Here is a 12,373-nt window from a genome sequence, read left to right as displayed (position 1 = left end):
CAGCCCAGGAGCTGCTCTCTGTGCCTTCTTTATTAGTCTGGAAAAAGAGTGCCAGTCTCTAGGCTGCCAGCTCTAAATAGGAGTGCATTGATCAGAAGGTCAGGCCAGACTGAATCCAGCCCTTTAATTGTCTGTGTCACTCCTCATTCTTATTCCAACACCTGTCAGACTTCTCCCAGGTAAACCAAGGCCAGCATCCCAGCCTTGCTGTTCATGCAGAGGTAGAGGTTAGGACACAGACAGAACACCGCCTACGCAAGAGGAGAAAGAAATTAAACATGATTTCTGCAGTCATACTCATCTTAATCATTTGAGAGCAAGCGAGAACATCACAAACTCCCAGCTTCAGACTCGTACAGGGCATGTCATTCTCTTGGGGATCTCTCCCAAGTGACTTCATCTACTCTATGGCCACTACAACACTAAACTACTTTAGGTTTGTCAGGCTATGACAGTCCCCTTGTTTACCTGACAAGTTATATGTATGTCTTACTAATCAATATTGTAACCTCTGAGGGAGTTGATAAGAAGATATGATAGGCTTTAATTAATGAATCAGTCTTACAGTGTGTGTAACAACTGTTGGACAGGAAAAGGAACAATGGGCAATGGTAGATAAATTAATTCTTTATAGGTCTAATGACTGTAATAACAGATACACACACCCATGTAATTTTATGAGTTACATTTTTTCCCCCACACATTTACCTACATGGTCTCTCTTTTACATTTAAAGCTGAATAAGGAAATCCCTTTAAGGTTTTGAGTAATGTACAAAAAATACATAATAAACATGTAATGAAATTGTGATTATTACTCGCAAGAAAATGAAAATCAGCTAGCACTATGTTACTTGCCCAAGGAGAATAAAAAAAATCTAATGTTAGTTAAGTCTTAATAGTCGATGTCAACACTTGCTCTGAAGGTGGAAAACCAGTCAAATCCTTTTTCACATTAATCCAGATGTCTGGCAGCTTCAGACACACAGCTCTGTCAGAAATGTATCCTGGCTTTAGAGCTGGAGTCATTTCAGATGTCTTGGCGGCTAATCAGACACTATCTCTCATCAAAAAGTTGCAGTGACAGGGCCAAGCCTGTCTTTACAAAATCTACCAGGGTAAGATTGCATTTCAGTTGTACACTGATTCAAAGCTTAGTGTTTGGAATACGTCTGGCTGGCATGCAGCTACAGACTTTTTTCCGGATGTAACAGAGGTAAATAAATAGGTTTGTTTCATAAGTTACACTCTATAAATCCAACAAATACAAGCTCAGACACAACCAGAAAAGTAAGACAGACAGAAGCCAAGGAAACAGAGAAGAAAGGGCTTGAAAATCCGCTGCAAAATCTAATTCCACTTCCTATTACCCTGAATTACATAGACGTCAGTTATATAGAACATGACAGTCAAGGGTAAAGTATGAAATGATGCTGTGACCATTATAACCAAAAATCCTGACAGCTCAACGCTACAATGAAGATTTAGTTCAATAACTAAGATTATAGCTCATCATCAACACTCCCTGATTAAAAATCTGGCTTTTGTCTTTATGAGAAAAATGGCATTTGTGAAAGTAATTGATCTGCAAAACAGGCTTTAAGCAGTGAGTCGTCCTCAGATGATCAAGCAGTCAGTGTAAAACAAAGTGTAAAGCACATTTCACATTGTTGTTCAGCTCGTGAATTTGAAAAGTCATGCATGTCTGAAATCTGCTGGGTATGATGAACACAACACTATTTCCTGTGCTGGATTAGCTTGAAAGTACATCCACCACCTCTACTTGTCAATGTCATTGCAGCTTCCAGATTTACTCGGGTATGAAATTAATTTACTTCACACCTTTCGGAGACTTCACACAAGATCAGCGTCCACTGAGATCTGATGAGGAGATTTAGCCTGGAGCTGATATCCACATAGCCTAAATGACTGACCAGGGGGAGTGATAAAGTATATTGTAGTGGGATGGTTAGACCAATTTCAGCAGCAATTCAGCCAGCCTGAGGAAAAGATAGGCATACAGCAGCTCAGTGTTTAGAACTAAATAGAACCTGTTTTCCAGCAATGGGCTATGTGCGAAAGTAAAACCAAACCAGTGCTTTTACATATACCCTCTGTTCTTACTGCATGGTCGTTGTATCACTTTCATTCATCTTCTATGTTACATACCTGTTTAGGATGGCAGTTTATCCCATGTGGGAGTTGGAGTATGACTACACTGCTCTAATTTTGAAGCCTCCTGGGTAGCATGCAGTATATACTCCTATACAATCATTTAACATAGTTTATTTCCATAGCAAAAAGGTGGATGATGTTTAAACTTAAGAAAGCGATGTATTTTTAACAGCAATTTGTGCAAAGTGGAACAGACGACAGACCTCTTCGAGGGAGGTGACTATAATTAAGTTAGTATGCCAGCAAAACATCTTTATCTGCACATTATCTTTGCCCTCGTTCTGACAGTGCACACAAAGTTAAAATGAGACAAATCTTGACAATGAACACACTTGAATAATGCTCTTGCAAAAAGATGGGGGAGAAAAAACACCCAATCAAAAAAATCCAAACTCTTGCTTACTGACATTACCTTTAATTACCACAGACAGGGTACATCCCATGTTTCAGTGAGTCAGCTATTAGTCAGTTCTGCTGTTAAAATGTTTTTTCCTGAAAAGATGAGATCCTGAGGACATCTAATCCACATTGGGCTAAAAGGTTTTTAAAAAGCAGCTTTTTGCATAACCCAACACACTGCATATGTACAATGCCTTCATATTTCTGTGGCTGACACCTGCATATATGAAACATTCCTGCTACAATGACAAATGGGTACACCTCTTTCCTAAGACATCATAAAAACACTGATGATGACGTTGTATTATTATTATTATTATTATTATTATAATTTGTTGCAGTGTTAATATATTTCCTTAGTCTAAGTGTCAGCGACATGACTGAAGTGCATTACTAATTTAAATAATTACTGTTACATAAGAATATGTAAATATAATTAAACACACCCACCATTATTAAAAGCCCCCATCAAAATGGTTAAAATCCAATTAGAAGTATTTATCGGTCTTATTCAAGGTTGCCAGTGTGCTCATTTCTGAGACAACAGTTTAGTTTATTAGCCTGTCTTTGAATGAATTGTGCACAATGTTTTGCAAGAGAAAGAGTGCTCCTCATGCATGGATTCATAGACATAATTTAGCATTTTATTAACCATTTTCACTGCTCTGTTTACTCACTTTAGTTTTGTGGCATGCAAGCACTGTATGCACAGACTCAAAACACACACAATCTTATTGATTCGCTGAGATGGCACCCTCTCGCCGCCTGCCTCTTCTTATCCAGCTACCAAATTCCCTTGAGGGTCAATAAAACATCTCATAATGAGAAATGTCACCTTTCCTCACCCGAAGTGGGACGAAAACAATTTGCTTCAGAACATGGGAAATGTTATCAACATGGTGCCATCCACTGAGCTAAGTTTAGGAAAATGGCCCCAGGCAGGAAAGACTAGTCAGACAGATTCAGCAGATGAAATCGAAATAGTGCTGGGGCAATTTTACACAGGATGCCTCAAAACAGTGAGGACACAAACAAACAAAAAACTGAAGCACCACACCCTAAACTGACACGAAATAGCGGAAGGGCAGTGATGGACAGATTATCATCAGTGACAGGAGTACTGGGAGTAATCATGTTTATGCACTATTTAAGCAACCTGTAAATACATCAGGAGAAGCCCAGCTGATATTTTAAGTCTGAGCTATCGAGGAGATCAAACAGCAGCATGTCAGTGCATTTAACATCAGAGAAACAACTCTGCTTTAGAAGCTTTTATGCCACTGTTCAAGGGCGTTTCAAGTCTGCTGATGGCATATGCTTCACTAACAATTAAGATGATGTCCCATTATTTAGTTTGTTCCATAATAAGCAGTTTAGCATTCTAACATCATCAGCCTATTTAATGCAGCTGATTTTCTAGCTAGCACATCTAGAATTTACTGGCTATAGTATCCTGCACTAAATAAAGTAAAACCAAAGGCTTTAAACTGACACACAATCTTTCTAAGTTGCCAAAATTTGAGAGTCTTGATCTGATTCAAAAGTTTCTAAATAATACGGTGGCATATTCTGCTTTGCCGAAATCATAGCCACATCAAAACAGGAAGAACAATTAGGACTAATTGCTCATGATCAGTGACTGTCATGATCTTTTACTTCCTTGATTAACTCAATTAATTGTTTTGTCCACAAATGTCTGAAAACAGTGAAAAATCTGGACTTGCTAAAGCCCAGTTGTTTCATATCTTAAAGGATTTATTTGATTTGTAATTTGATTTGGTGTTTTAGTGTAAATACCATAAACAGTAAAATTTAAAAGTGTTGCCAGTTGTATGCATTAATCCAATTAATAATCCAAAAACCACTGTCGCCTTGCAGCTAGAAGATCCCTGGTTCACGTCCTGGCCAGGGCCGGGGATCTTTCTGCATGGAGTTTGCCTGTTCTCCCTGTGCAAGCGTGGGTTTTCTCTGGGTACTCTGGCTTCCTCTCACAGTCCAAAAATATGCTCAGGTGAACTGATAATTCTAAATTGAAAATGAAAATGCCGAAAGTGTCACATGATTATCGAAATGGCAAATTAATTTTCAACAGTCAATTGTTCGATCAACTGACCACCTTGCAAACAAGATATTAAATGTACAATATAAAAGCAGTCTTTTTAGAGTGTCTGTGTGATACAGGAATGTTAACGTTAGTCAGAAAAAGCTGCAGCACTAACGTTTGGGCAGGATTCTTAACAAACTCTCTTCCTACTCAGCATGAACAAATTGTTGAAGTTCAATTGCACTTTGTATAATGATGGTGCACTTGCAAATTGTCTAGTTATTTTATGATTGACATGTGCTATAAAACACAATTATTTTTTTGCTACACGGCAGAGCTGTACATTTAATGAAATCGCCTATGGGTATCTAAACCTGTATGCCTCATTAATATTCCTAAACAAGCTTTCAGCCACTCTAACGCTGCACACTGATAATCAAGGACATGACATACACTTTATACGTGGGCTCTGAAAGCAGAGGGACTGCCCACCACTCACAGCAATTTGAAGTAATAAAAATATTGACCATATGGTGGAAAGTGGGTGCGCTGTTATGGTAATGCATTTTAATAAACTGAATTAGGATTGCAGACGAAAATAGCAAACATATTTCACTTTGTGACCACAAAGATGGGACACGTGGTAGATGCATTATTTTACATATTACATCAATAACTCCTCTGCATGGCCCTTGGGGGCAGAAACACAAATGCATACTGTCCATCACAGTCTAAATGAGATAGTGACTGGCAAATATAAATAGTCAAGCATATGCATATTACATGCAATAGCACTGTGAGCCTTCTAATTATTTCCCTGAAATAAATCATTTCCAGTAGAAACGCAAACTTGTCCTTGTTTCAGAAAAAAACAGCAGCTCTAAATTGCTAAAATGGCTTTGTAAAAACAATTGATTTCTGTGCTCCTGTGCGTCTTTCCTGAACAGAACACAAACAAAACATTTTTTAATCTCTTTTGAAAGCAAGAGATCATATTATGAACAAGTAAGCTTAATCCCAGTGTGGAAAACTAACCTAAATTTGTGTGCAGGAGAGGCTTTTGAATCCAAATGTAAGGTTATAGCATTTTTATTCAAGCTTGCTTCTGTTCCAAGCAGCCAGGGTCACCTTACCAAACATCCAACTTTAACTGAACTGACAGAACCAAAATGCAGGGCAGACAAAAGCACTTTCAATAAAAACAGGTGACTGCTGCAGAAGTTTATTTCAATCTCATTTAAAAACAAAAAACAAAACAACTTTTGAATGGAAGCTGAAAGGACTAATATTTAGACAGCTGTTTATGATGGAACCCTTCATTTAAGTTTCAAAAGAAAAGCTGTTTATGTATTATTACCTGAAGAGAATAGAATATGCTACAAGAATAAACTATATTCCGTCATTATATGCATATCAATAAATATAAGTGTAGATTCTGAGAAGCTCAGTGTTGATGTCTGGTGTGTAGTCATGAATAAATAAGCAAAAGATGTAGAAACTAAAAGCTCAGCAGGGCTTTTCCTGCATAGAGGAATTTTTGGAGTCCCTCAAACAGGCTTTAGCCAAATGACAATCACCAACATAAGCAAAACCATAGCCAGTAGCTGCAACAATAAGGATAATGTGGCTAAAGTGATTAATTGACAAGTTAAACACCTTATCAAAGAAATACATTTGATTTTAGTAGTGGATTTCTTCGACACTTCTGAATCGATTCACAACCGCACTGATCATTTACTATGGTAATTATCTCATACAACTTTAACTAACTCAAGTGACACAAAGAAAATAAGCCGTTCCATTTATAAAACCCTGTGCCCACAGAGCCATCACTGGATAATAACAGCCTTCCCTGACACTACCATAGCAGCACAGAGGCTGTTCTTCATTCCTGGAAACATAATGTTAACATCAACACAGCTGGACAGTGTGGAGATTTCCAAATACTGCTACCTAATTGATCACTGAAGTAATTTTTCAAGCAAAAATAGTGTTTAATGCGGATTACACATAGCATCGACACTGATCCAACAGATTGGATCAATACTTGTCAGTGGAATGAGTTTAAATGACATTAGCCACTGACACCTGAGCTGCATTTGTTGTTCGCACAGCATGACATCATCTCCTCGTAATGGCTGTAATTACATCTATTATCTCTAACCATTTTCCCAGCTGATCAGACTTCAGCAGTGACACACAACAGAGTACAATGACTTTATCCCGCTGCCACGTTCACGCTTGTATGACATCAGAAAAGGCAACAATAGGTGTCCTCTACTACACATGGAGAATCCCCTCTGCTCCCACAGGTTTGGTGTCCACATACGTCTCTGTCCTGTGCCTTCAATAAGTCAAGCGCAAATCCATCAACAGAGCAGTAGATCAGGTATCACTGGCACTGGTGCAGTTTGTATTTGTGCAAAGCAAGGTCATTGAACCACATGGATGCCGGATCAATCAGACAGATTAATGAAGCACAACCTGCTGACATGACGAACATTGACACCCCTATTACATCTTGGTCCTGCAGTCCTCAACACTGCTTAAATAAATCAGGCCCAAGCAGAAGGAGACAGGTAAACTTCTGAACCTAATCCTTCACATGATAAGCATAATACAAGAGGAGCCTGCATATAAAAGAGATGTGGCTCCCCAAAATGTCACAGAACTACGTCTCACTTTGCTAGCAGCTGCTGCCATCAAATTTATCTGTGCACATTCGTCTCTGCAAAATATTTATTAGGTGATAAAAATAAAATCAAGCTATAAGTTAAGGTTGGGTTGAAACTACTGATTATCTTAATTATTATTCTACTGATTAACATAGTTTGATTATTCTATGAAGCAGCAATAAAAGGGGGAAGAAGCAGATTTTTGTTGCATTTTTTAAGCCCAAATACAGATTCCGTATGCACACAATAAGAGGTGAGCCGCAATAATCAGTTAGTCAATCAACACTAAATGAACTGCTCACAATTTTATACTTCAATCAAAAGAAGAAAAAAAAATCTGACATTTTCTGGTGTCAGCTTCTCAAATGGGATCATTGCATTGAGTATTTTAAGGGTTTGGTTGATTGCAACTTAGTTGGACAAAACTAAGAAACTGATTAGGTCTCTAAGAAACTGTGAATGCATTTTGTTCCACTATTTCAAGAATATGTTTATAGTCTAAACAGTTAATAGAGAAAATAATTGCCAGGTTAATCAATAATGAAAATAATCAGAATTTGAGGCTCTTTCAATTAACTCTATGATTTCAAACATGGTTGCATGTTTTGTTTTGATCAAGGAGGTAGCCTGTTATACATGAACTTCCACTGTCAAATGATAAAAAGAATCAGCCACTCTCACTTATTAACCATCACAGAAAATACATAAGCTACCAAAAAACTGGATTAAATGTAATCTATACTGGCTCTTAGCTCCACAGTAGATAAACACCCATGCCACCTCGCCTCTACCTGAATTAACAGGTTTATGTATCGTCTTCAGGCACCTCAAACGTCATATCCCCTGCCCAGATGCTGCTTAGATTTCTGACAACAGCGGCAGAACAAATGGCATCCTCCATTTTTAATCAATAGGAGGATTAACCTTTTCTGCAAGTGGTGCCTCTCTTAGCAAAATGCGCAGTCGAGATTTAGGATTATACCTGTGAAGACATGCTTTAGCTTATTAACAGACTTAGATCTTCCGACCTGTATGACACCTCATATATCACTGGCATTAGGTAACCATTAATGACTCAGTAATCCTTCAAATCTCTCCAAAGAAATGCACCTCATCATGAGCCATTCTGGAAATTAATGTGTTTGTAGAGGTGTCTACAGTAATGAGCTTCAATATTTTTACAGTCAAGCTCTCCATTTCTGTGTAAGAGCTGGTCTTTCGAACATGTGGATAAGTACCCTGACGGCGATTCTTATTATTTCCATGTCACACAAAGCACTCATAAAACTGTCTAACCACACAGAGCAGAGCTGTGTTTCTCAAATTTATATCTATAAAGCGCAATAATTTGACAGCAAACAATCTTCTACAAATGATTCAGTCCTGGACCTCAGTGATGAAACATTACTTGACTAATTTTATTTTTCTATGCAGTGGTCTGCTGGGGAGCAGGGAGCACTGAAAGGGACAGAAAGAGACTAAACAGACTGGTCAGGAGGGCTGGTTCTGTCCTGGACTGTTCCCTGGACTCCATAGAGGAGGTGGGTGAGAGGAGGATGTTGGCAAAGCTCACATCCATCATGGACAATCCCTCTCACCCACTGCATGACACTGTGGGGTCTTTAAGCAGCTCCTTCAGCAGCAGACTGAGACATCCACCCTGCAAGAAAGAGCGCTATCGCAGGTCCTTCATCCCATCTGCTATAAGACTTTACAACATCAGCATCACTGGCTGATGTTAACATAAACTGGACTATATCATTACCACCCCAAACCATAAAATTTGCACTGACATTCTTGCACTGCACATCTTTGCACTTTTAAACTTATTTTTATTTTTATTTTTTCTGTTAAAAATTTTGCCACCCTTGTATATATTGTAAATAAAACTGCTGTAACAATGTAAATTTCCCCTGGAGTGGGGAGAAATAAAGAACTTTATCTTATCTTATCTTATCTTAATGAATTGGTTGATGAAAACACGTCTAATAATGAATAAATCATTTAACTGAAGCACAACACGGGTGATCCAATGTGCTTTACAGTGCACAGAGAAACAACAAAAGGAGCGAGGGGAAATCTAGTTTTAAAAATTTAATCAAATGAATACTGTCAGTGCATACAAAGACAAGAGAAATATGTAAAGTTTGCAATGGTTGTAGCTTGTGAAATGGAAGAAAAGACGACTTTGTTTTGTATCACTGATATTTGAATACCTTTGCATGGACTGTTGAATGAACTAAACAAATTATCTAAAGACATCACCTTGACTTCAAGGAATGTGATGGCCAATTTTAACTATTTTTAAATCTTTTAGACTAGATCATTTATTTTACTCAGTCTGTACTTTGTTAATACAGTGCATTCACTTCACTTTATCTTGAACTACATGATGCTTGTTCATTTGAAGTCTGCATGGGGACCATTCATAGCCACAATATAGTTCTATTTGACTATGATTCTGGGCTGATTGACTCACTTTTTCGACTGCATTCTCAATACAAAGACCTGTGTCTCTGGTTCAAAAACTCAGAATGAGAAGCTGACCCTCACCAACGAAACACATTCAAACTCAACCCAAGCCAAGAAGAAAGAAATCTGAAAGGGACTTTTGACTCTGATTTCAATTTCAAAGCTCATGGGCAAAATGAGGCCATTTATCTCTCTGAACAGAACTGATGAACACTTTTAAAACTAGCAGCTAGACTATTTGAACACTCTCTTCTGAAGAAAACAATACATCATTTGGTTTCCCGTTAGTTATTGTATTGATTTTAAATTGTATTATTAGTTTAAATAGCATTACAGGACCTTGCACCAGACTGCCCCTCTTTGAAACTTCTCTATTCAGTCTGGGCTTTATGTGGTGTTTCAGAATTTTATGGATTCAGTATTTATACTCATTCATTTTTTAAAATCATTTTTAATTTATTACGAATTGACAGCTTTGTTATAATCAGTTTACCTTGTGTAATATTTCTTACGTTTATTTTATTGTTATTTTTATTGATTATATGGCATTTTATTCAGCTTTTATCATTCTCCATCAAATATTTGAGCTTATTCCACTGTTTATGTGTGTATTAGTCTCTAAATCTATTCTACCATGCTAAGTTTTGATTTGTCTTGTCTCAGTCTTGGAGCTTTAATGCTTACAGAGCTGCACTTCATTTGTTTGAAAAGTAATATATAAATAATGTTCGACTGATTGGTTCGGATGCCAGTTTTAATTAAACCTAATTCAAGCAGCATGTCAGTCACACTCTGCAAGCTTTGCCCACATTAAAGCTGCCCTGACAATGGGTGTATTTAACTCAAATACGTATTAATCTATGTAGTAATCATCGCAGTCAAACATGTCTACCGCTAAAATCGTGGCTTTAAGGTAGATTACAGAAGACAAAGTAGAAGGCATCACTAACGTCTGGACTGTCTGGTGAAAAAAACTGTAAAATAACTCATAATAATTCACAATAACTAGACTAAACTATGTTAGGACTATCTTATAGCACTCAAGTGAAGCAAAGAGGAGCATTTCAACTGCAAAAATCAACCAGTAGCATGACTGACTCTTACAATGAGATGAAATGTTGAGAATAATAACTTTAACAAGGGAGCTGCCGTTGCGGATGTCCAGAAGATGCTACAACACGCTGCTGACACACCGCTCCGTCAAACCAATGTAAACCCAGCAGTCACGGTACTAAGTTGTAAAGTCCGCCAACTTGACGTTCCGCTGAAAAAAGTCGACCAAACTCCACTCGTGGTTACACTTCTGCAACAAAAAGCCGTGTGAGTTTCAGAAAATGTGACTGTGTGCTTCCCCGTAAACTTCCTGTCGCGGCGGCTCGGTGACAGAAGCTAACACTAACTGGCCAAGTTAGCCCCGGCGAAGTGACGGAGGAAAGCAGAGAGCGAGTGTAAAAGTACCTGTCTGAGGCGTCTGTCCTCTTTCATGCTCCCTGAAAAGCTTCCCACAGACCCTTTCGGGACATGGAAGTTTCTTTAGGTGGCTCTTGTTCAGGGGGTAACCAGGAAAGCCTCTGGTTAGCAACGAGACCTGTCAAACAATGGCGAAGCCAAGTACGGCAAGCGAGAGGGCGAAGTCTGCTGTATGTTGACGTTTCGGTTGGTTTCGTTTTCACGCTGTGCGTCAGCGGTGTGTCCTGTCCAGTAGCACACTAAACAGATTGTCAGAGTGGAAAAATGACTCTCGAGCTAAGCATTTCTTCAATACCATTTCATAAAAGTGATGCAAGAAGCGTTCGGGTTCTTTATTTCAGCATTCGGGAGGCATTTCCGAGGCAATACAAAAGTGGAGTCTGAGTGTTGGTGAAATGAGACTTTATAAACGCCAATTTCGGAATCATTCCAATGCCTTAGCTCATGACTTGATAAAAGTCTATAAACAGTAACCTCCCGAATACAATATGAGAATAATAATTTTAAAAAAAGATTAATCAGACGTAGAACCGATAACTCGATCTCAAACACATGTCCTGACAACACTTTTGTTACAGGCACTAATGGCAAATGGGACACTGTATATTTTAATATATTTTAAAAAAAATGAAATTATAGTTAATATGTAATATCAACATTTCAAGACCTTCAAATAATTGTTTTTTAAATGCAAATTTAATGGCGACAGGAGATCTTTGTGTATTTTAAAGCTCTTATATGCTTTTTTTTGGTTAAATTTAGAGACTTTGTATTTTCCACCAGGAATACATCTTGCAGTGTTCACATTTGTTTATTTTTATTTAATTATTTTGTCTTTGAATCACACAGAAGTATTAATAGGTAAAATTGATCAAAAACAAAACTGCAAAAGAAGCCAACTCATTAAGCTGAATGTCCCCTGACAGATCGCTACATTACTACATGATATTATTTCTACTCATTAACATGTGCTGTCATGTGTTTGTTCTAATAAAGGACAAACAGATACACATAGCTGCATTCATATGTGTTGGACTTCTGTACACATACACTATCAGTTAAAAGTTTGGACACACCTTCTTATTTAATGGTAATTCTTTATTTATATGACTATTTACATTGTAGATTCTCACTGATGG

General features: G+C 37.8%; 1 protein-coding gene across 3 annotated transcripts in view; it reads right to left on the bottom strand.

The window, feature by feature from the left end:
- The window catches only part of enox2 (ecto-NOX disulfide-thiol exchanger 2), a 180,933-nt gene extending 169,556 nt beyond the window's left edge, over positions 1–11,377 (bottom strand). For 2 of the 3 annotated variants that reach the window (XM_035952290.2, XM_023279067.3), the window contains exon 1: positions 11,223–11,376. The gene's annotated coding sequence lies outside the window, so the exon portion shown is untranslated. Of the gene's footprint in view, positions 1–11,222 lie in introns of all 3 variants that reach the window. The other variant, XM_035952292.2, reaches the window with a different exon arrangement.
- Between the last annotated feature and the right edge of the window lie 996 nt (positions 11,378–12,373).

The sequence above is a fragment of the Amphiprion ocellaris genome, chromosome 13 (assembly GCF_022539595.1).
Source record: "Amphiprion ocellaris isolate individual 3 ecotype Okinawa chromosome 13, ASM2253959v1, whole genome shotgun sequence".
Classification (NCBI taxonomy): Eukaryota; Metazoa; Chordata; class Actinopteri; family Pomacentridae; genus Amphiprion; species Amphiprion ocellaris.
Note: the sequence above shows the minus strand (reverse complement) of the source record. Positions and strands in the feature narration are given on the sequence as shown.